The 22,160-nt window shown below is 34.9% G+C and overlaps 1 protein-coding gene across 8 annotated transcripts in view; it reads left to right on the top strand.

Annotated features, from left to right (window-relative positions):
- Positions 1 to 22,160, top strand: part of MBD5 (methyl-CpG binding domain protein 5) — a 433,945-nt gene that overhangs the window by 264,927 nt on the left and 146,858 nt on the right. The window contains exon 1 of one of the 8 annotated variants that reach the window (XM_081814479.1): positions 15,355 to 15,399. The exons of the other annotated variants lie outside the window; for them this stretch is intronic. The gene's annotated coding sequence lies outside the window, so the exon portion shown is untranslated. Of the gene's footprint in view, positions 1 to 15,354; positions 15,400 to 22,160 lie in introns of those variants that run through there. 8 annotated transcript variants of the gene reach the window in all.

Here is a 22,160-nt window from a genome sequence, read left to right as displayed (position 1 = left end):
CTAGAGCCAGGAGAAAGGTTAAAGTAAAATTGCTGCTTCTGGGAGCAAAGCAAAAGGTTAGCACATAAACTTACAGCTCCACTCAGCTGCCTATAATCCCTTTCTTTCTTAACTGTCTTCTTAACTTTTCACATATGGTTCAAAACTCAAATCAATAGTAAAAAGAACTCACCGAGAATCTTGCTTCCACCCTGTCTCCATCTTCTCCTGCCACCAGCCCATTCTGGTCAAATCTATTAACTAGTTTCTTGTGTACTCTTTTGTGTTTGTTTGTACACACAACATACTAACACAGATAGATACAGATACAGATATATTCTCACCTTTCCTACACAAATTGTAGCATACAATATATTTTGTTTTGTACTTTGCTTTTTTTTTTTTTTTTTTGCTGAACAACTTATCTTGGAGTTCTAGGGGACTTTTTGTTTGTTTTGTTTTTGTTTAATATTCTTTATTCCTGTTTAGAGCCACATGGTTTTCCATTGGAAGTATGTCATAGTTTATTTAATCAGCCCCTTGTGGAGGAACATTTGAGTTACTTTCAATCTTTGGTGGTATAAACACTGCTACAGTGAAAAAATTGAGTATTATTGTTTTGTGCATGTGTAGGATATCTGTAGGTTAAATTTCCAAAGCAGGATTACTGGGTCAAAGAGTTAATGTGTTAAAAAAAAAAAACCTTTATTGTTTCAACCATCTCAGAGCAACAGAGAGTGGGGGCACTAGGGATAGAGCCAGTTTCAAATTGTGCAGGCAGACCTGGATTTGGCCTGGGCTTCATTATTCCATTGCCATGTGGCTTTAGGCAAGTCACTTCCCCTCTCATGGAGCCTTGGTGTGTACTCTCCTGCAAATATTGGAGACCAGTCTCTATGTTAATTGGGTAATTATAAAATCAGATGAGATAATGGATGGGAACTGTCAGCATTGCCCACCTTTAAGGTGCTGTAATTATTAACCTGAAAGTGGCCACAGCCCTGTTACTAGGTTATACTAGTATAGTAGGCTCACTTGCTCTTTTAAAAAAATTATTATACAGTAAAACTGACTTCTTTGTTTTGATGTACCAGTCTATAAATTTTAACACATTCATATCATAGATTTGCATAACCATCACTATAACCAGAATACAAAATAGCAAATGCATTTTTAATTTTAATAAGTATTGGCTAGTTACTCTCCATAAAGATTGTACACCCACACTGGACTCCGCCCAACAATATATGAGTGACTTCTTCTCACAGCTTTGGCAAAAGGTAGAGTCGATTGTCTATTTGCTCTTATTGTTTGTTTGTTGTTACAGCATTTCCCATGCAGAGACATAAGCATTAGACTAGGGCTAGAGCAGCTGTCTGGTCCTTCTTCCCTTGATTAAAGTTGCTTAAGCCTAAAATCTGAAGCTTAAAAAGAAAAATAAATACTAAACAGAGGCCTCGTATTTTAATCACATTTTAAAGCAGCTACTTTTCCCATCTGCTCCTGAAACAAATAGCTCAGTTTACAGCACTCTGTCATTCTGAATAACTAAGGGATAACTGAAAGAAAACAAAAAAAAGAAGCCTAGATTGTAGTTGTGTATCTTTGAGATTGTAATTGTTCTTCACTAAATATTCACAAGTCTGAATGCATACTTAACTTCTCTTTTCTGCTTCCTATCCAATGCCAAGACATTTGGAAATGAAAGCATGATTAAGAAGATCTTAAAATTTTCTATTTCCATTTGTAAACTTACTAAAAGAAAGAATGATATTAATAGGATTGATATGAGAAAATTGGACTAAAGTATTTGAAACATTTTCTTGACTATAAATGTAAATCAACTATACATAACCAAAATAGCATTACTTTATTCTAGATTTGCAAAACCACTGGCCTACAAGTCAGATTCAGCAAGCAGACTTATGTCATTTGTGTCACATAATCTTTCAAAATTAGGGAATTTTACATTAAAATTCACATCTGACATTGCTTGTATAATCAGAATATCTGGCCACAATCACCCATATTATCGTATGGCAACTGTTAATTGGTATATGTCCTCTATCTGATTCACTACATTTTTATACCTGGCCACTTCACTCATTTTTTTCCCACTTATTCTTCTGAATACTATATACTTCAGTTAAAGTTTTAATTGTTTAAACATCAGCCAACACTTATTTCTATTATCCATATTCTCAAGTTTCCATATAGTATGTACCAATAATATTTCAATAAAAAAGTAGTTATTATGATTAAAGTATTTGTTCTTACAGACATGAAATCTGACATTTTATTTAACAGTTGGACTATTTAACATAGTTTTTTTTCTCCTCTAAATAAATGAATATATTTTCCTATCATCTTGGAAAATTATCATTGATTTTTGTCACTTTCCAAATGATCCTTGCTTTTCATGTGATAGTTTGATTATTCCATATCCATGTCATTTGACTTTTCATATATATATCTTTAAAAAGACTTAGTTGCTGAGAAATATTATGGCAAGGTTAATCAGAGTTATGATCATACTTCTTCTGTATTTCGACCCCTAAGCTGATGAGCTGACTTACCATATAACTTTTCATTGATTTTAATCTCCCAGACTTTGCAGACCTCTGTTTATTTAGGTGAGCTTTAGTTACTTTGTTCATCCAGTACCCTATATTCTGCATTGAAATCTCTCATGGTATAAACAAAGATTGAGGATGATGATTGCTTTCTTTGTTAACACTGTACTAGAACTATGGAATGCTTTGTTTATAGACACGTGAAATTAAGGTTCACATCTATGTTAAGAAGGAATTCATTTAATCTATTTGTTCATTTTTAAGAATCAAAATTCTTTTTATGACTGTCCTCTATTATTATTGTTGCTGTCTAAGAATAATTAATACCAGGACAAGGAATCTAAATGAAGTAGAAACGAAAGATGTGTAGTAAGTAGTAGGAGCATGGGAGTAGAAAGGGAAGGTTTAGTGGGACTTTATTATGAAAAGTGTTAAACCAAAGGCTATTTAAATACAGGTTATAATTTTAACTGTAGGAATAATGAAAATCAATAAAGAATGAATGACATTTTAATTTTCTTTTTTGTTATTTCTAACACAGTTGATAACACAATATAACATCCAACTCTTAATGTTTAACTTTCTAGGATGATTTTAAAGAGGATTCTTTTTTGTAAAAATATTCAGTGTCTTTTTTTGTTTGTTTTTTCAATATTCCCAAGAGTCTCCCCAATCTTTGATATTCAAATTATTCTCCTTTGGAGCACCTGTTGAGTCATAATCCTTGCTGATTTTCTCTATTTCACTTCTTAACTGTTCCAACTGGCTTTATGTACAATTTGAATAGTACTCAAATACCACTTTCGCTAGCCTCATGAAATCCTGCATTTTTCCTTGATATTTACTTTGAGTCAATTTATATTATATTATGGTCAATTTCATTATATTATTTATAGCCATAAATAGAATCCTAAAAGAATAGACACATTTGCAACATCCAATGATGAAGGAAAGACCAACTAATAAAACTTTTATCATAATAGGTAAAGACAGGCTTTTTAGTGTTGAGGAGGGAAGAATAATTGAGTAAGAACAATTAATGAGTGATGTATAAATTAATCAGTATTTTATGATATGAGAACTTTTGTTTGCATGATGAATATTCAGATAATGGGAACTCTCTGTTTTGTCTTTTGTATTCAGATATAGAACAGTGGCTGGGCAAATTCTGGGTGGCAAATTCTGAAGCTTTTCAAGTTTAATGTAAAAGCTTCCCCATCTTAAAAAAACTCATCAACTGTTTCTTAAAAGTACCATAAAAATGTGTTTTGTGTGTGTGCACATGTGTGTGTAAACATCAGACATTGCATAAAAGTGAATTGATTTCTTCAAAGTAGTAAAATGGAAATTCATCCAGAGCATTGACTAAACTGGGCCATCAGTGTTGATAGTGATATTTATTTAACATAAATAATATTCTAATTCCCAAGAAAGATATTTTTCTGTGTGATAGATATTAGACTAAAGAATGCAGTGCCAGTCGACTCACTATTACATTATAATAGATACCCCAAGCACAAATCCATACCAAGGAAAAGAAAGCCCTGATGACAGGACTAGATGAACCACAGGTACAATTAACCACTCCCTGCAGGGGTGAATTCAGTACCATCTATCACAAGCTAATTTGTTAGAAGCGAGTCTTGAAGTAGAAATAATGAAAAGAGAAAAAACAGTAATCTAGAAATGAAAGCTATTAATGCGCATATTAATGGTCAATGTTAGAAACATTAATTAAACATCAGAATTTTTAAAATTCTGACATTTATTGTTTAAAGACTTTTGAATGATGTTAAGACAAAAACTTTTCTAGGTTTCCTATATATGTACTAAGTTCTGTGGTTAGAAAATAAATCTCATCCTAACTTGAAGTGATTTCTCTCTCCTCTGAACTTCTAGAAGCTTCGTTTTCCATGTTGCTTTTGTTTTTGATTTAAATTTTGTTAACATATAGTGCAATATTGGTTTCTAGATTAGAATTTAGTGGTTAGTCACTTACATAAACACCCACATGTTGCTTTTTTGACAAATAATTTTGTACCAACCTTGAGACCTTATGCTATTTTCTGAAATTTATTTAAGTCTCGTATTGTTATTGAACTATTTTTGTGCTTATATCTTTCCATCACATTCTCCCACTTCTACTACAGTGCCTTGTAGATGTGGCCAAAATATTTATTTGATCTGACTGATACAAACACATTCTTTTCCAGAATAAGAAAAATTACCTTGACTCTTATGTAAGGTATGGTACATTAATCTCATAAAACTATGCAAAACCTTTTTTTGTTTGTTTGTTTTATGTTTTTGTTTTCTTTTGTTTTTTGTTTGTTTGTTTTTCTCCCAATACTTAATTTAAATTCAAGTTAGTTAGCATATAGTGCAGTATTGGTTTCAGGAGTAGAATGTAGTGATTCATCACTTACATATATCATCCCAACAAGTGCCCTCCTTAATACCTATCATCCATTTAGACACACCCCCCCACCCCTCCATCAACCCTCAGTTTGTTCTCTATAATTAAGAGTCTCTTAGGGTTTGACTCCCTTTCTCATTTTATCTTATTTTATTTTTCTTTCCCTTCCCCTGTGTTCATCTGTTTTGTTTCTTAAATTCCACATGAGTGAAATCATATGGTATCTTTCTGTCACTGACTTATTTCGCTTAGCATAATATTCTTTAGTTCTATCCATGTCATTGCAGATGGCAAGATTTCATTCTTTTTTATGGCTGAGTAATATAAACACATCTTTATCCATTCATCTGTCTATGGATATTTGGACTCTTTCCATAATTTGGCTATTGTTAATAGTGCTGCTATAAACACTGGACTGTATGTGCCTGCCCCTTCAAATCAGTATATTTTTGTATCCTTTGGATAAATACCTACTAGTGCAATTGCTGGGTCGTAGGGTAGCTCTCTTTTTAACTTTTTGAGGAACCTCCATACTGTTTTTCAGAGTGGCTGTACCAGTTTGCATTCCCACCAACAGTGTAAAAATGTCTCCCTTTCTCTGCATCCTCACCAACATTGTTTCCTGAGTTGTTAATTTTAGCCATTCTGACAGGTGTGAGGTGGTACTTCATTGTGGTTTTGATTTGTATTTCCCTGATGATGAGTGATGTTGAGAATTTTTTCATGTGTCTGTTGGCCATTCGTATGTCTTCTTTGGAGAAATGTCTGTTCATGTCTTCTGCCCATTTCTTAACTGGATTATTTAATTTTTGGGTGTTGAGTTTGATAAGTTCTTTATAGATTTTGAATACTAGACCCATATCTGATATGTCATTCGCAAATAACTTCTCCCATTCTGTAGGTTGCCTTCAGTTTTGTTGATTGTTTCCTTTGCTGTTATGTAAAACCTTTATAGCAAATATTAATATTACCCCCATCACTAAACTTCTAATGAGTTCTTCTTCCAATATAGGTTGTAAGTAGTATTTGAGATTCATGCTCTAAATACTTTTAAAGATGATAATGCTCATGAAAATGAGGTATGTTTGTGAAGGTCTGTAGAAGCAGGAACAATTGAACCTTGAACAAATGGATTTGAACTGCATGGGTCCACTTACATGCAGATTGTTTCTGATATAGTACAGTACTGTAAATGTATTTTCTCTTCCTTATGATTTCCTTGGTAACATTCTCTTTTATCTAGCTTACTTTATTGTAAGAATTCAGTATATAATATACATAAAATACAAAATATGTAGGGGCGCCTGGGTGGCTCAGTTGGTTAAGCGACTGCCTTCGGCTCAGGTCATGATCCTGGAGTCCCTGGATCGAGTCCCACGTCGGGCTCCCTGCTCAGCAGGGAGTCTGCCTCTCTCTCTGACCCTCCCCCTTCTCATGCTCTCTGTCTCATTCTCTCTCTCAAATAAATAAATAAAATCTTTAAAAAAAAAATACAAAATATGTATTAATTGACTTTATGTTATCTGTAAGGCTTCAAGTCAACAATAAGCTATTAGTAAAGTTTTTTGGGAGTCAGAAGTTATAAATGGATATTCAACTATGCAGGGAGTCAGTACCCCTGACCCTCATGTTGTTCAAGGGTCAACTGTATTTTTTTACACTGCTGGTAGATGTAAATTGGTACAACTCTTAGAAAGTAGTTAAGATATATATGTATACCAAAAGCCTGAAGATATTATTATCCTTGACCCAATTTCTAAAAACCATTCCAAAGAAGTGTAGAAAAAGCCTTATCCCAAGGAAATTTGCAAGATTTTTTATAATAATTAAATTTGGAAAGAACCTAAATGATAAAGAGTAGTGAATGGTAATCAGCAAATTACAGGGCAATATTATGATATTATTACACATAATATTTGCAAAGACTGTTGACACATGGGCTTTTTTGTTAAAAATGCATAAAATTTAGGTACAGTATTATCAGTGCTTTATAAGAAAAAGCATAGGTAAAATTCTGGAAGAAGATATGCAGAAATCAACAGTTTAACAGTGAGTTGTGTTTGAGTGATAGAACTGTTTTCATTCTTAGACTTCACTTGTATTCTCTAATAATCCTATAAAATAATATACAGTTGTATATGGATATCTGTTTGTCATAGCTCTATTTGGAAAGTTTATTTTCCACCTTTGAATTTCCTTAGCATTCTTGTTGAAAACAACTGACCATAAAATATGAGGGTTTGTTTTTGGATTTTCAAGTGGATTCCATTGATCTATGTCTATCTTTATGCCAGTACCACACTGTCTTAATTACTGCAGTTTTGTGATGATTACTATAAGGAATTAAGTTCTCCAACTTTGTCCTTCTTTTTCAAGGTTGTTTGTCCTGGCTATTCTGGGTCCCTTCAATCCCCAAAAAACTTTTATGTTCAGCTTGTCAATTTCTACAAAGAAGCCAGCTGTGATTTTGATAGAGATTGAATTTACTCTAAAGATCAATTTGGGGAATGTTGCCTCTTAACAGTATTAAGGCTCATGTTCATCCATGAACATGACATGTATTTCCATTTAGTTAAGTCTTAATTCTCTGCAATAATCTTTTGTAGTTTTTAGAATGTAATTTTATACTTCTTTTGCTAAATATATTCCTAAATATTTTATTCCTCTGATACAATTTTAAATGGAATTGTTTCTTAATGTCATTTCATATTGTTCATTGTTAATGTAGAGTAAGTGACTGATTTTTTAAATTGATCTTGTCCTGCAACTTTGCTGAACTCATTTATAAATTTTTATAGTTTCTTAGAGAATTCCTTTGGATTTTCTACATATAAGACCATATCATCTGAAATAGAGATAGTTTTACTTATGCCTAATCTAGATGCCTTATATTTCATTTTCTTACCTAGTTTCCTGGCTAGAACCTCCAGTACAATGTTGAATAGAAGTGTTAAGAGTGGATATCCTTTGTCTTTTTCCTAATACAGGAAGAAAGCACTCATTGTTACACTGTTAATTATGATATGAGCTGTGGGTTATTAATAGATGCTTTTTATTGTTTGCGGAAGCTCCCTTCTCTAATTCTAATTTGTAGAGTATTTTTTAAAAGATTTTATTTATTTATTTGAAAGAGAGATAGCAGGAGAGAGTATGGGGGGGCAGGGAGAAGGAGAAGCAGGCTCCCTGCTGAGCAGAGAGCCCTACACAGGGCTTGATCCCAGGACCCCAAGATCATGACCTGAGCTGAAGGCAGACACTTAACCAACTAAGCCACCCAGACACCCCTAGTTTGTAGCATATTTTTATCATCAAGAGGTGTTGGATTTTGTCAAATGCTTATTCTGTGTCTGTTGAGATAATGACATGTGCTTTGTCTTTATTCTACTGATATAGTATATTAAATTAATTGATTTTGGATGTTGAACCAACCTTACATTCCTGGGATAAATTCCACATAGTCATGGTGTATGATCCTTTCTATATGTTGCTAGATTTGGTTTCCTGCTACTTAATTGAGGATGTTTGTGTCTATATTCATAAGAGAGATTGATCTGTAGTTTTCTTTTCTTGTGATGTCATTGTCTAATTTTTATCAGATTAATAATGGCTTCAGAATGAGATGAGAAATGCTCTCTCCTCTTCTACTTTTTAGAAGAGTTCGTAAAGAATTAGTATAAACTCTTCTTTAAACGCTTGGCAGAAATCACCAGTGAAGCCATCTGGGCCTAGGCTTTTACTTGTGAGAAGTGTTTTGTTTTAGATTTAATTTTTTTAGAGCAGTTTTAGGTTCACATCACAGCAAATTGAAGGCAAAATACAGAAATTTCCCAAATACCTACTGCTCCTGTATATGCATATGCTCCCCCATTACCAACATCCCCCACCAGAATTGTACATTTGTTATAATTGATAAACTTACATTGATATATTATGGGAAGTTTTTATTTGTTTTTATTTTTTTAAAGATTTTATTTATTTATTTGACAGAGAGAGACACAGCAAGAGAGGGAACACACACAGGGGGAGTGGGAGAGGGAGAAAGAGGCTTCCCGCTGAGCAGGGAGCCGATGTGGGCCTCAATCCCAGGACCCTGGGATCATGACCAGAGCCGAAGGCAGATGCTTAACAACTGAGCCACCCGGGCACCCCTGTGGGAAGTTTTTAAATTGCTAATTCAGTCTCTACTTGCTGTAGAACTATTCAGATTTTCTATTTCTAATTTTCTTTTTAAGATTTTATTTATTTGACAGAGAGTGACACAGCAAGAGAGGGAACACAAGCAGGGGGAGTGGGAGAGGGAGAAGCAGGCTTCCCGCAAACAGGGAGCCCAATGTGGAGCTCGATCCCGGGACCCTGGGACCATAACCTGAGCCGAAGGCAGACGCTTAACGACTGAGCCTCTCAGGCACCCCGATTTTCTATTTCTTCTTGAGTCAGTTTATTTCTTCTTGAAATAAGTTTATGTCTCTTCAGAATTTGTCCATTTCATCTAAGTTATCTAATTTTTTGACTTTGTATTCCCTTATACTCTTTTTTTCTGCAGGTCAGTAATAATGTCTTCTCCTTCATTTCCACCATGATAATTTGAGTCTTCTCTCTATTTTGTTGATTATTCTAGCTAAAGGCTTGACAATTTTGCTGATCTTTTCAAAAAACCAAATTTTAGTTTCATTGATTTTTCTCTATTTTGTCCATACTCCATTTCATTTATTTCCACTCTCATTTTTATTTTTTAGTATAGTTTCTTTTTTTTTAAGATTTTATTTATTTATTTGACAGAGAGAGAGAGAGAGCAAGCACATGCAAAGGGAGCTACAGAGAAAGAGGGAGAAGCAGGCTCCCCACTGAGCAGGACCTTGGGATCATGACCTGAGCCGAAGGCAGACGCTTAACTGACTGAGCCACCCAGACACCCCTAGTTTCTTTTGTTGTTCCATTGTCTTAAGGTAGAAGTTTAGGTTATCAATTTGAGATCTTTCTTCTTTTTTAATACTGATGCTTATAGTTATAATTTCCCTCAAAGCACAGCTTTATCTTCATCTCATATGTTTTGGTATGTTGTATCTTATTTTAATTCATCCTAAAATATTTTCTAATATCCCTTTTGATTTCTACTTTGACCCACTGGTTATTGAGGAATGTGTTGTTTAATATCTACATGTTTTTTAATTTACCAATTTTTCCTGTTTTTCATTTCTAATTTCATTCCATTATGATTAGAGAACATACTTTGTACAATTTCAGTTCTTTTAAATTTATTGAGGATTTTTTTATTCTCTAGATATGGTCTATCCTGGAGACTATTTCATGCACACTTCAGGAAGTTTCCAGCTGTTGTTTCTTTGAATATTTTTTCAAGTCCTTTTTCCTTCTCCTTCTGTTACTCCCAATTAGGCATATGTTGGTGTGTTTGGTGGTGTCCCACATTTCTCTGAGGCTCTATTAATTTCTCTTTATTTTTTTCTCTATTCTTGAGAGTACAAAATCTCTGTTGATCTATCTTCACATTCATTTATTTTTTTTCTTCTGCCGGTTCAAGTCTATTGAGTCCCTGTACTGAATTTTTCATTTCAATCATTATGTTTTCAACTCTGGAATTTCCATTTGGTTCTTTTTTAATAATTTCTATCTATTAATATTCTATATCTGTTGAAATGTTGTCATCATACTTTGCTCTGGTTCTTTGAACATATTACATATTTTACTTGCTCCTTTGAAGTCTTTATTAGGTATGACATCTGGGCTCGCTCACAAGTTAGTTTCTATTCACTTTTTTTCCCTGTGTTTGGGTCATACTTTAATGTTTTTTGCATGTCTTGTAGTTTTTTTGTTGTTGAAAACTTGACATTTTCAATAGCATATCAACTCTAGGTACTGATCCTCTCTTCCAGGACTTTTTGTTTTTGTTTGCTTGTTTGTTTAATTATATAGCAAGACTATTTTAGTGAGGTCTGTTTCCCCCATTGTGTCAAGCGTCTGATAATACTCCTGTAAGGGTTTGGATTTGTCCATGCACATGGTCACCATGTAGTAACAGTATTTATAGCAGAGCTCTTTTTGACTGTCTTTCTTGATCTTTGTTATGCTGTCTGCCTCTGTTGGTGTCTCACACCACACATCTGTTGAGCTTCACCAATTGCCAATGGAATGCTCTATTGTTTTTGATAAGGTTTAAGGACACAAATTACTCCATAGTCTGATCCAATTAAATTCTGACCCCTTTGCTTCAGTAGGTTTTTGAGGCCATTCTTTGAAGTTTGTTCTTACCCCAGAATGACTCTTCTTAGCTGTCTCTTTCCTTGGTTCTCTCTGGTAAAAAATCCCATTTTCCTGGGATATTTTTTGTTTTGTTTTGTTTCATAATTGATAAATCCAGTCATTTCTAATTCTTTACTGATGTGGCCTGCCATTTATCTTGTTTCTCGTGGAGAGTTATGAGCCTCCTCTTACTTTCTTACCTGTTTCAAGAGCACCCTTAATCTTGAACTTTTCTATACTGTGTTCTAAATAAAATTACTTATTTTGGAGAGAGCTTTAAAACTCTGTTTTCATGGCCTGCATCTATCCCTGGGCAAAATCTCTGAGCCACTGCTCTGAAACTAAGGACAGTGATGGTGGCCCACTTTTTTTGGAGTGACACCCCTGTTTTATGAGTAGGGCAACTGGTGGAACAGTAGTCTCTGATCTTCTTGGCTTACCCCTCCTGGTGTGGAACTTCTACCCTAAAACTGAGCTGGGGCAAGGGTGATTGGGGCCACTTGTTCTCAGCCCTCCTCACCTGGAGTAAAACCTCTGCTCTGTAAGTAAGGACTAATTACAGTTGCGAAAGGTTGTTCGTTTGCCCTTAGGATGATTTCTAGAAATTTTAAATGATTGTGCTTTTATAATTTTTCTGGTTTTGATTGTTTCTCTGGTAAGCTCCTTACTCCTCATCCATTCCAGAAGTGGATCTGGGCCATTAACTTTTGGATGGTATCCCATCAACGTTTCTGTTGATCTCAGAAGGATCTTTGTTACTGTGTGATTTATCATTTATCAATCTATTGGTGGGGCGCCTCGGTGGCTCAGTTGTTAAGCATCTGCCTGCTCAGGTAGGATCCCAGGGTCCTGGGATCAAACCCCGCATCGGGCTCCCTGCTCTGCGGGAAGCCTGCTTCTCCCTCTCCCACTCCTCCTGCTTGTGTTCCCTCTGTCGCTGTGTCTCTCCCTGTTAAATAAATAAATAAATAAATAAATAAATAAATAAATAAATAAATAAATAAAATCTTTAAAAAAAAATCTATTGGTTTTACCTCCAAAAATCAGCGTCATCATGGCACAAACCACTTTGTACACTACAGGGCAATGAATTATAGCATCCCTAAATGTCAATAATACATTTTTAGACTTAAAATCAACATGTGGGAATAGGCGCAACCTAACATAAGGTCATCTGTTTATATCGATGATACTCTGTAGGTCATCTGCAAGGAAAGGGAATAAGTAATTTTGTGTCATAGCCAGTCTCAGTTTTTATCGTGTTATTGCCTCCATCCATACCAGTGTGACAAAGCAAGGATAGGGAAACTTTCTCTTTCTCTGATAGAAGACTATCCTCCAGTTAAACCAAACTACACTAATGCCGGCTGGGTTCTCCTTCCTTCTACAGCAACCATGCTCTTCCCAGAGCGTCCCTGGCAAAAGGTGATCTTGGCTTGTCCTCTGTTTAAAGAACTTTGTCTAAGGGTCAGAATTTTAAGTGTTCTAATATTTAAAAGCTTAACTCTAAAAAGTTAAAGAATTTTAGGAGTTCTTACTTGTCCCCTTCCAAACTCCATTGACTAATCATCTACTCTCGTTCACCCACCAAAACTGGAGAAAACATCTTCTGGTTCTATTGCTTGACTAAACTTTCAGACACCTACATATAAGATATATAAAATTTCAGGGTTTTTTATAAAAAAAAAATTTCAGGGTTTTTTAAAAGTTTTTATTTATTTATTTTAGAGAGAGAGAGCATCGGGGGAGGGCCAGGTTACATAGAAATAGCCTGAGATTCTTGAACAGGGGAGAGAATCTCAAGCAGACTCTATGCTGAGTGCAGAGCCTGCTGCAGGGCTCAGTCCCATGTCCCTGAGATCACAACCTGAGCCGAAACCAAGAGTCAGACACTCAACTTACTGTGCCACCCAGATGCCCCTATAAAATCCCAGTTTTATTCCATTTTCTTAGGGATATTTTTCTTTTCTGTTTATTAACTGATGTGCAGTCATTTCCTATTATTTACTGAAGTATTTGTTATATTGTATTTCTCCCACATGCAGGATTAATAAGTTTCTATATTGTATCATTCCTATTTTCAAAAATGTCTGAATGTCTCATGGCCTGTGAAACAAACCTCATAATCTTCCCTTTCTTGCCTCACCTCTGATCTTCTGCCTGTGTTCCACTCATACTGGGCCAACAACTTACTACTTTCTCTAAACATACCATTTATTTCACATGTCCATGCTTTTGATATCAGAAATGCTTAACCAAGTGATTGCAACAATCTTCTGATAATTATGTCAGGTACCAGAGCCTCAGTCAACTCCTATTGTATCAGAATTTTTATGTGTGATGATTTATTTAAAAGCTTCTCAGTTGATTCTAAAGCTACTTAAGAACGATTGCTATAATCTTTTCTTTCCCTGCAGTATCCTCCCTATCACTTGCTTTCACTTTGTCTGACAAAATCTTGCTCAACAAAAACCAAAAAAGAGAGAGGAGGAAAAAGAGAGTGAGAGAGAGAGCGAGAGATCCAACTAAAATACTACTTTCCCGAAAAATTTTCCTCATTTCTATCTCCATTTTTAATCTAGTGGATATTTGTTGTTGTTCTTGACAAATTAATATCAGAGCCCTCTTTCTGTGTTTACGGGGTCCCTTGGCTTCTGAATTAAAGAGAGTTCCTACTTTAGAGGCTCAAAATGTCAACTACTTACTTTTCCAGCCTCCCTCACACATGAGTCTATAAGCAAGACTTAGCCAATTCAGACATATACACCACAGTCTTTGAAGCAAGAACTAGAGACATGAGAAAACAGGCCATAGACTGCATTTTTAGAGAAGGTAAACATGTAGCAATGGGCAGCTACTTCCAGTTTCCAAATACAATAGAAGTTATTCTAGTGGCAGCATCTAGCTTGCAGCTTCTAAGCAGAAGCATTGTACACTGCGGCCCCTTTTCCTGGCCTGGTAGCCTCCAAATCTGATTCTACAGCTTCCTGGAGAATTCTGCGAGATCCTTCCTATCTTTTAATAAATTTATTTTCTGCTGAAATTACATCAAGTTGGTTTCTATCACTGGTAACTAAGATACAGAGACACTTAATAAAATAATCACCTTTCTATAGCCCCCACACCACTTCATTCACAGGCCAAATGGGAATAAATCATACTGTCTTATTGTTAATTGCCAGTAGAATATGGGTTAACTGTCAAAAGGGAAGGAAAGAACATTCTAGGCAGAAGGCCTAGCAGGAAGCCATGTGTCTGGAAGAAACATAGAGAATACCAAGACCTAAAGGGACCCTTTGCCTAAAAGATAAAATTTTCTACAAAGAAGATTGTAGAAAATTAGTGAGAGGTGTCAATGAATAGAAAGCTGTTAGAGGAATTAAATAACTGGATCACAGTAGCTCTACAAGACCATATGAAGACATTTTAATTTTTATTAAGTTCAATAACAGTGTAAAGCTATTGAGGTATTTTAAATGGCAGATGTTATGCTCAGATTTGTATTTTGAAAAAACCTCCTCTGTGGCATGAATAATAAATTGGAGGTGGGGAAATGCTGGTGATTTTACTTGGATTTGAGTTTTGCTCATAATATTTAGAGGTCTACATTTTTCCAAGCTGATCACTGCGTTCTGGCCATGTCCTCCTACTCATCCTAAACTTTTTCTGTTGGGGGATTCCAAGGTGAAGACCTCTCCTCTCTCATCTTTCAGTCCTTTAATCTTTGAAGATATGCAGAACAGGCTAGGGCAATATTTTTTCCATGTTTCTTACTGTTATTAGTAACAGTTGCTAATGAAGAGACTCTAATTTTTATCACGTCCATTTAATTTCACATAGATCTGTAACTCACATTGGATTCTTTTGATATCCAGGTATTTAAGCAGTTCTGGGTTTGTTTGTTTGAAGAGTTGGAGTAGCTTTCATCTTATTCTTTTAAAACTAAAACTGAAAACCAAAAAAGGATATACCACACCAAAACATATGCTAATAATGCCTTTATATTATATTATTTTATATATTACATATATATACATATTAATGTCTTTTTTCAAGAGCTATTCAAAACAAAAATTAAGTTTGAAGATACTATTTGTATTTTAATTTGGTCTCAGAGAGTCAAATAATGATTGCAGATGACCAGCCAAATAATTAGAGCTGCTACTGATTTTTGTAAGTATGACCTTCTGAATTTTAGTAAATCCCCCAAATCATTACAAAAGGCATTCAGTGGTAAAACAAACAATTTGGTTTTTCATTCATTAGTATAGTCAAAGGCCTTTAATTTCTGAATTCCAGAGAATCTTTCTAAGCATACTTAAAAAGCAATATCCCAAACAAAGGCAAGGCATGTGGTGGCTAATATATGCAAAGTTGGTAGGAACAAGACTGTAAGGCACCCATGGGACCAACCATGTGTGTTGCAGCACAACAGAACAGGAGGGGCAAGGACAGGAATCAGAGGCTCAAGGCAAGGACAAGAGTTTCCCAAATTCCAGACTGTTACCTTATATAAGTGGTTTGTTAATCTTATTTGTCCACATTATTTCTTGGTTATTTTAACTAACAAACAAAGAAGACTGTAGAATTTGATTAAGAAAAATAAAAGTGTATATTCTTTGTCCAAAGTATATTTAAGGAAACTTAGGTTGACCCATATGAAATGGTCATTTCTGCTAGTCAGAAATGATTGAATATGGGCAATTTCGTTTGGTTCAACCTAATAAAACCTATCAATGCACTGTGACATACCATAACATACAGCATATCATTGAGTTTGCTCATTCTGAATAGATTTGAATACACTTTTTCTCCATTTTTTGTTATCAACAATTAATTTTAACAGAAAATATCTACTTTTTCAAATAAATGCAATCTTATTAGGTACCAGAAACTCTTCCTATGTCCATTTTAAAAACAAGTTATCAAATTCAAAAGAGACTTTTTAATTGTAAAGAGGGGCAACATGCAACATGGTACAAATATACTAGTGAATTGACCCAGCCTACAATGTTTTTAATGCCCTCTTGGTTGAGATTCTAGAATCCAGGGATTTTCCAGAGCCATCACAGAATTAGATAATACATACTTATACTATAGCTCTCCCTAATTCCAAGAAACTTAAAGTCTCAGGAAAGATGGAGGTCACTATAAGTAATTTTTTAAAATAATAATAGTAATTATAGCAGATAACACTTAAATAGTGTTTACTGTGCCAGGCACTATTTTAAGTGCTTTGCATATATTAACTCATTTAAACCTCACAGCAATCTAGTGAAGTAGCTAATAGTAAGTATCATTATCCCCATTATACAAATGAGAAAATATACAGAACAATTAAACAATTTGTATGAAGTCACACAACAAGTAAATGCCTGAGCCAAAATTTAAACCCAAGCATTCTGGCGCCAGAGTCGCTACTTAACCAATAATAAACTGCCTCTCAGTATAAAGAAGGTCTAATATCACTGAATCAATTTTAACACTGGCAGGAGTTGCAATATTGGTTGAAATACTAAATTCTTTAATGGAGCTTGTCATGCTTCTTTCCATTCCAGTAGCTGCCATTCCAGACTGTTGCAGTAGTTCTCTAGCTAGGATACAGATTTCTAATCTTCTCCCCATTCTGGGCCAGCCGACACCCTACTGCTAGATTAATAGAAATAAATCATCACTTTAATCGTGTCACTACCTTGCTCACATCCCTTTCATGACTCTGTATTTCCACTGCCAGGAAAGGATGTAAAGAAGCATGCACCAGGATCTGGTAGCATAAACTAAAAGCCCTTTACCACAAGCTCAACGTTTCTTTGAAGTTTTTTGTTTTTTCTTAAAAATTCACACAAATTTTATATCCATATACATCTGTATGTTTTAATATAAAAATAATGTTTAAAATTAGATATCATAATAACTTAATTCTAAATTTTCAAAGAAAATTGATGAGTCAGAGAGATGCTTCATGTGTACTGTGGTCTTTCTAGTGTCACATGAAGTATACATACTCCTGTTTGAAGAGCGCGGGTGTACAGAACAGATTTTGGATGTCTTTGCTACATACTTAAGACCCAATTATCTGGTCCCATCCCAACCTTCCCATCTTACAACTTGCTATTTCCCTGCGTTAATCCTCTGGTAAATCCATCCGCCTAATCATCCAGTTATTTACCACATACCTACTATGTACCAGATTCTGCCTCCTAAAGATGTCTTGTACTGTATACCACCTATATATTTTGGCTCTTGTCCTTTCTCCCTGCTTGGAATACCTTCTCACCTTATTTCTATTTAAGTGCTTATCCTTCAAAACCTAATTCGAATAGCTTTTCCTGACTATCCCATTCAGGACTCTGAATTCCTATAACACTTACTTAGTGCTTATTATATAATATGTTGTGTTTTTTATATCTGTATGACTAGGTGTTACACATAAAGTTTTTAAGTAAGAGTTCAACATGCAGAGAAGCAAAAAAAGGACACAGGCACAGGAATATGAAATAGCACAGGGTATCTCAGTAAATGCTAGGTTGCTTCAAATAGCCAGAATGTAGAATATACACTGGTAATGTAAAAAAAAGTAGGGACCAGATCATGAAGGGCTATATAATACATGCTAAGGAATGGACATCCCACCCACCCCAGCTCCCACTGTAATTAATGGGAAACCAGCAAAGAATTCAAACAGGTGGTAATTTATTATATTGGTCATAATGAACTTTGATGTAAATTCTAGAGTTTTTAATATTCTTCATTTTCTTAGATCTTTATTTTATATCTACGTAAAATTATGATCATGTCTTTATGAAGTCTTTTTTTAACTTAACCCACTGTATATCTTTTCTGTATTCAATGGATACACACATAGACAGGAATTTTGTTCATTACTTTAAAAAATGGGATCTCACACACACACATATACACACACACAAACACACACACACAGCCCCACACTTTGCATTTTTCACTCTACAATACTTTATAGAAATGGCTCTAATTTTTTTAATGACTGTAATATATTGTATAGTCTGGATGTACCAAAATTTATTCAACTATTTCTCTGTTTATGGACATTCAGTTTGTTTCCAGTTTCTTGATATTTTTAAGGTATTATATCTAGTCAAACTTTATGTTTATTTCACTGTTTCACTGTAGTCTTGATCAATCTATCATGAACTATTAAATATTTCAGGTAGGTTTGGATATATAAGACAAAAGTAAACTTATGTTGATAATCTTATTTATTATGATCCTATCTCGTATCCTCTGTTGCTACAAAATTAGTGGATATTTAGGAGTTGTTCCCAATAGTAATATAGCATCAAAAGGCTTGAAACAGACCCAGCTGATGATTCAAATTTTGAGTTAAAGTATTATGATACCATACATATTAAACATAGGGTAATTACAATAATATTTTCCAAACTGAGATGTTAATAGGAATTTGACCATGGAATTTCCATGGTCAGATTATTTGGGAAAATACACTAGATTGAACTGGGCACTGCAAGCATGCATTACATTTCTCTGAGTGTATTATTCCATGAAATACCATTTGGTAAACAGTGCCCTACATTATTCTAAAACAGTATAGACAGCTGAATTGTGTCCAGCCATGTGGTAGGTTCCCAAAGGCCATTTTCATGACACCTGTTTTGGCCCCGAAGTTGTACAGGTATGGGAAAACAAACCTACTCAGATCGCTACTGACTTGTCTTGGTGTTTCTCCCACTAATCCTCTTCATACCTCTAATACATCTGTCATTCAACCACAAAAGCTTAGAATTCCAATGACCTCTAGTCCTTACTGTGGCAGAGCTCATAGGCTAGCTGACAGGGCAAATATATAAACAAATTTATACAATTTATTGTGGTAAGTATTTATAAAGGTACACAATGGTAGTGGTAATAAGGTAGACACGAGAAAATATTTACATTTGTAAATTAACCTATACAAATAAGATTTTAACTTCATTTAGAATAGTCCAGTCTAGAATTAAATGAAGTACATGTTGTAGTGGTTATTGTACATGACTTCCTCTTCTATTACCTTATAAGTGCCCTGAGGACTTGGCCTTGTATTATTTATTTATTTCCTATTGTACCTGGCACTACTACAGATACATAAAATACATTCAATAAATGTTTGTTAAATTGAATTAATTTCCAGGAGTTGCTCATTTTTTTTTTTAAAGATTTTTTATTTATTTATTTGACAGAGAGAGACACAGCGAGAGAGGGAACACAAGTAGGGGGAGTGGGGGAGGGAGAAGCAGGCTTCCCGCGGAGCAGGGAGCCCGATGCGGGGCTCGATCCCAGGACCCTGAGATCACAACCTGAGCCGAAGGCAGACGCTTAACGACTGAGCCACCCAGGCGCCCCAGGAGTTGCTCATTTTTAAAAAAAACTTTATTGCACGGTCTACAATTTATTTTTTTTTATTTTTTAAAGATTTTATTTATTTATTTGAGAGAGAGAGAATGAAAGAGAGCACATGAGAGGGGGGAGGTCAGAGGGAGAAGCAGACTCCCTGCTGAGCAGGGAGCCCGATGCGGGACTCGATCCAGGGACTCCAGGATCATGACCTGAGCCGAAGGCAGTTGCCCAACCAACTGAGCCACCCAGGCGCCCGCACGGTCTACAATTTATTATGCCTGCATAATCAGACTGTTTTATTCCTAATTTAAGATGTGATTGTAGGGAAGGTGACAAACACAAAATTTTTAAATCTAGATTATTATATGACTCTTTCTCAGTAGAACTTTTGAGACCATAAACTTATTCCATGGGCACTGCCTTTGCACAAAATATTTATGGGATTGCTTTTGTTCTGTGACCACTATTTTGAATATACACACTAGTTTCATCTGAATTCTGAAACCAACTAAATGTCACCTCCAACTAAGTTTAGTGGGTCAAAAGTTATGTATGCCTTTTAGGGTCAAAAACAAGAGATCTTATGCGGTACAAAAGCTAATTGTAAAGGCAATTACAAAACAGAAATTCCAAAAATACTTCTAACAATTCCAGAATTTCTGGGCTTGCCTTATAACTTCCCAAAATAGCCATTTTGAAAGACACAACTGATTTAAAGTATATTTATTAAAATACCAGACTCTTCATAGGCCCAATCTGTAACTCTGGTTTATTAAGAAGAGTTGTTGGTTTAACTGAACTGGAATTTAAGCATTTTATTATTTTCTGACTAATAATCAGTATAATACTATTTTGAATTGGTATGAAACTTTTACCAGCGATACTGACATTATAATTTATTTTTAACTAGAGAAAATCATTCTTACCTCATCATTTTAATTCTGTAAAAATGCGATTATAGCTTAGTTTTTTTCATTTTTTATTAGATCTTTTTCCTCCTAAGAAAATGTATACATTCGTGCTCATGATTTTCTCATCATTATATTCATTGTTGTCATCAGGTAATGATAATGGAAGGTGAGACCAAAAATCACCCTCATTACCTGATTAGCTGATCCTTTACCTAAGGGAACCTAATCTGGAAATAAGACCAAGGACACATCAGATGGAGAAATACTTTAAAACGGCATTTATTTCAACTGCACTTGTTCAGTTTCTGAGAAATGAAACAGGAATTGAGCTAAAGTTTACTTTTGCTTTAGCCGGAAAGAAAAGAATTGCCAGTCAAATTAATCCTGTAGACATGAAGAGATAGATCTATTTAAGAAAACAAATGCCTTTTTAAAGCCTTTGAGCTCATTTGAAATACCCATTTACTTTCAATTTCCCTTTAATTAGTGTTTTTTAATAAATAATAAAACAATCAAAAGTACTCCATACTTAACTAATTATCTGATAAAATTCAGCTTTCAGAAAGTACTACAGAATACATATTTTCAAAGGGATTCACACAGGTTTATGGAGCATACAACCATAAATATCAAAGGGTAAAATAGAGATTTGGGGGTTACTAGCCTAAACTTTTAAGTTTGATGAATAAGGAAGCCATCTGAGCTGCTGTCACATGGATGACCTGGAATGATTTGAACAATTGCATATTCTTACGTTTTTCTACAAAATATACATTCACAAATAATATCCAACACATCCAGACTTTAAATAGTATACTTTGGTTTTTGTGAAAAATCTTTTGCAAGACCATTCCATGACATAGTTTGCTTTGTGAAGAAGTTGGGCTTATGTTCTTAAAAACTGTAGTAATAACAGTTAACATTTGCATACTGCTTTATGTTTACCAAATTTTTAATTTATTTATCATCTCAGTTGATCCTAGAAATAGTGGAGATAATACTTATAAGGTAGGTAGGAGTTAAGACTCATTTGATTGCAGTGAAGAACATTCTCCCTCTCTGCCCACCACCTCCGACCACACACACACACACACACATACACTGGCTTAGACTAAAACAGGATATTTTGGTTCATAGCATGGAATGGTCTTCAGCTAGGCTAATTTGGAGCTGAACTGGCTGCATTGTTGGCTCCACACTTGGTGACACTGAGAGTTTTGAGTGTCACTGGTCCTCCTTTAGGTTAAGTGCTCATCCTTGAACACATAACTGTGGACGGGGGATAGGGTAATATGCTGACTTGCTTCTCCACTTAGACCCTCCTCCAGAGCTGGGAAGTGGGTGAGTTGTCCAAAGGAAAATCAGGATACAGTTACCAGAAGTAAAAGGAAAGCACGGTAGGGAGGCAAACGTCAAATGTCCTTTCCAGCAGGCATTTTCATGTCCACTTTACAGGCGAGAGAAGCAATACTCTGGAAGGTTAAATGATCTACCCAAATTTAGGTCTTCTGGTTACAAATCCTACTCCTGGCTGCTATAAAAGAAAGGGAACACAGTTTGGATAAGAAAAGAGAGGTGGTTCCAGGTATGACATTTATTTCTAGTCTATGTTTCAAAGTAGACCAGACATGATTGATTTTAGGGTAATAG

This window comes from Leptonychotes weddellii, chromosome 3 (assembly GCF_054177405.1).
Source record: "Leptonychotes weddellii isolate Sample4059 chromosome 3, ASM5417740v2, whole genome shotgun sequence".
Taxonomy (NCBI): domain Eukaryota; kingdom Metazoa; phylum Chordata; class Mammalia; order Carnivora; family Phocidae; genus Leptonychotes; species Leptonychotes weddellii.
This window is presented reverse-complemented; position numbering and strand designations above follow the sequence as displayed.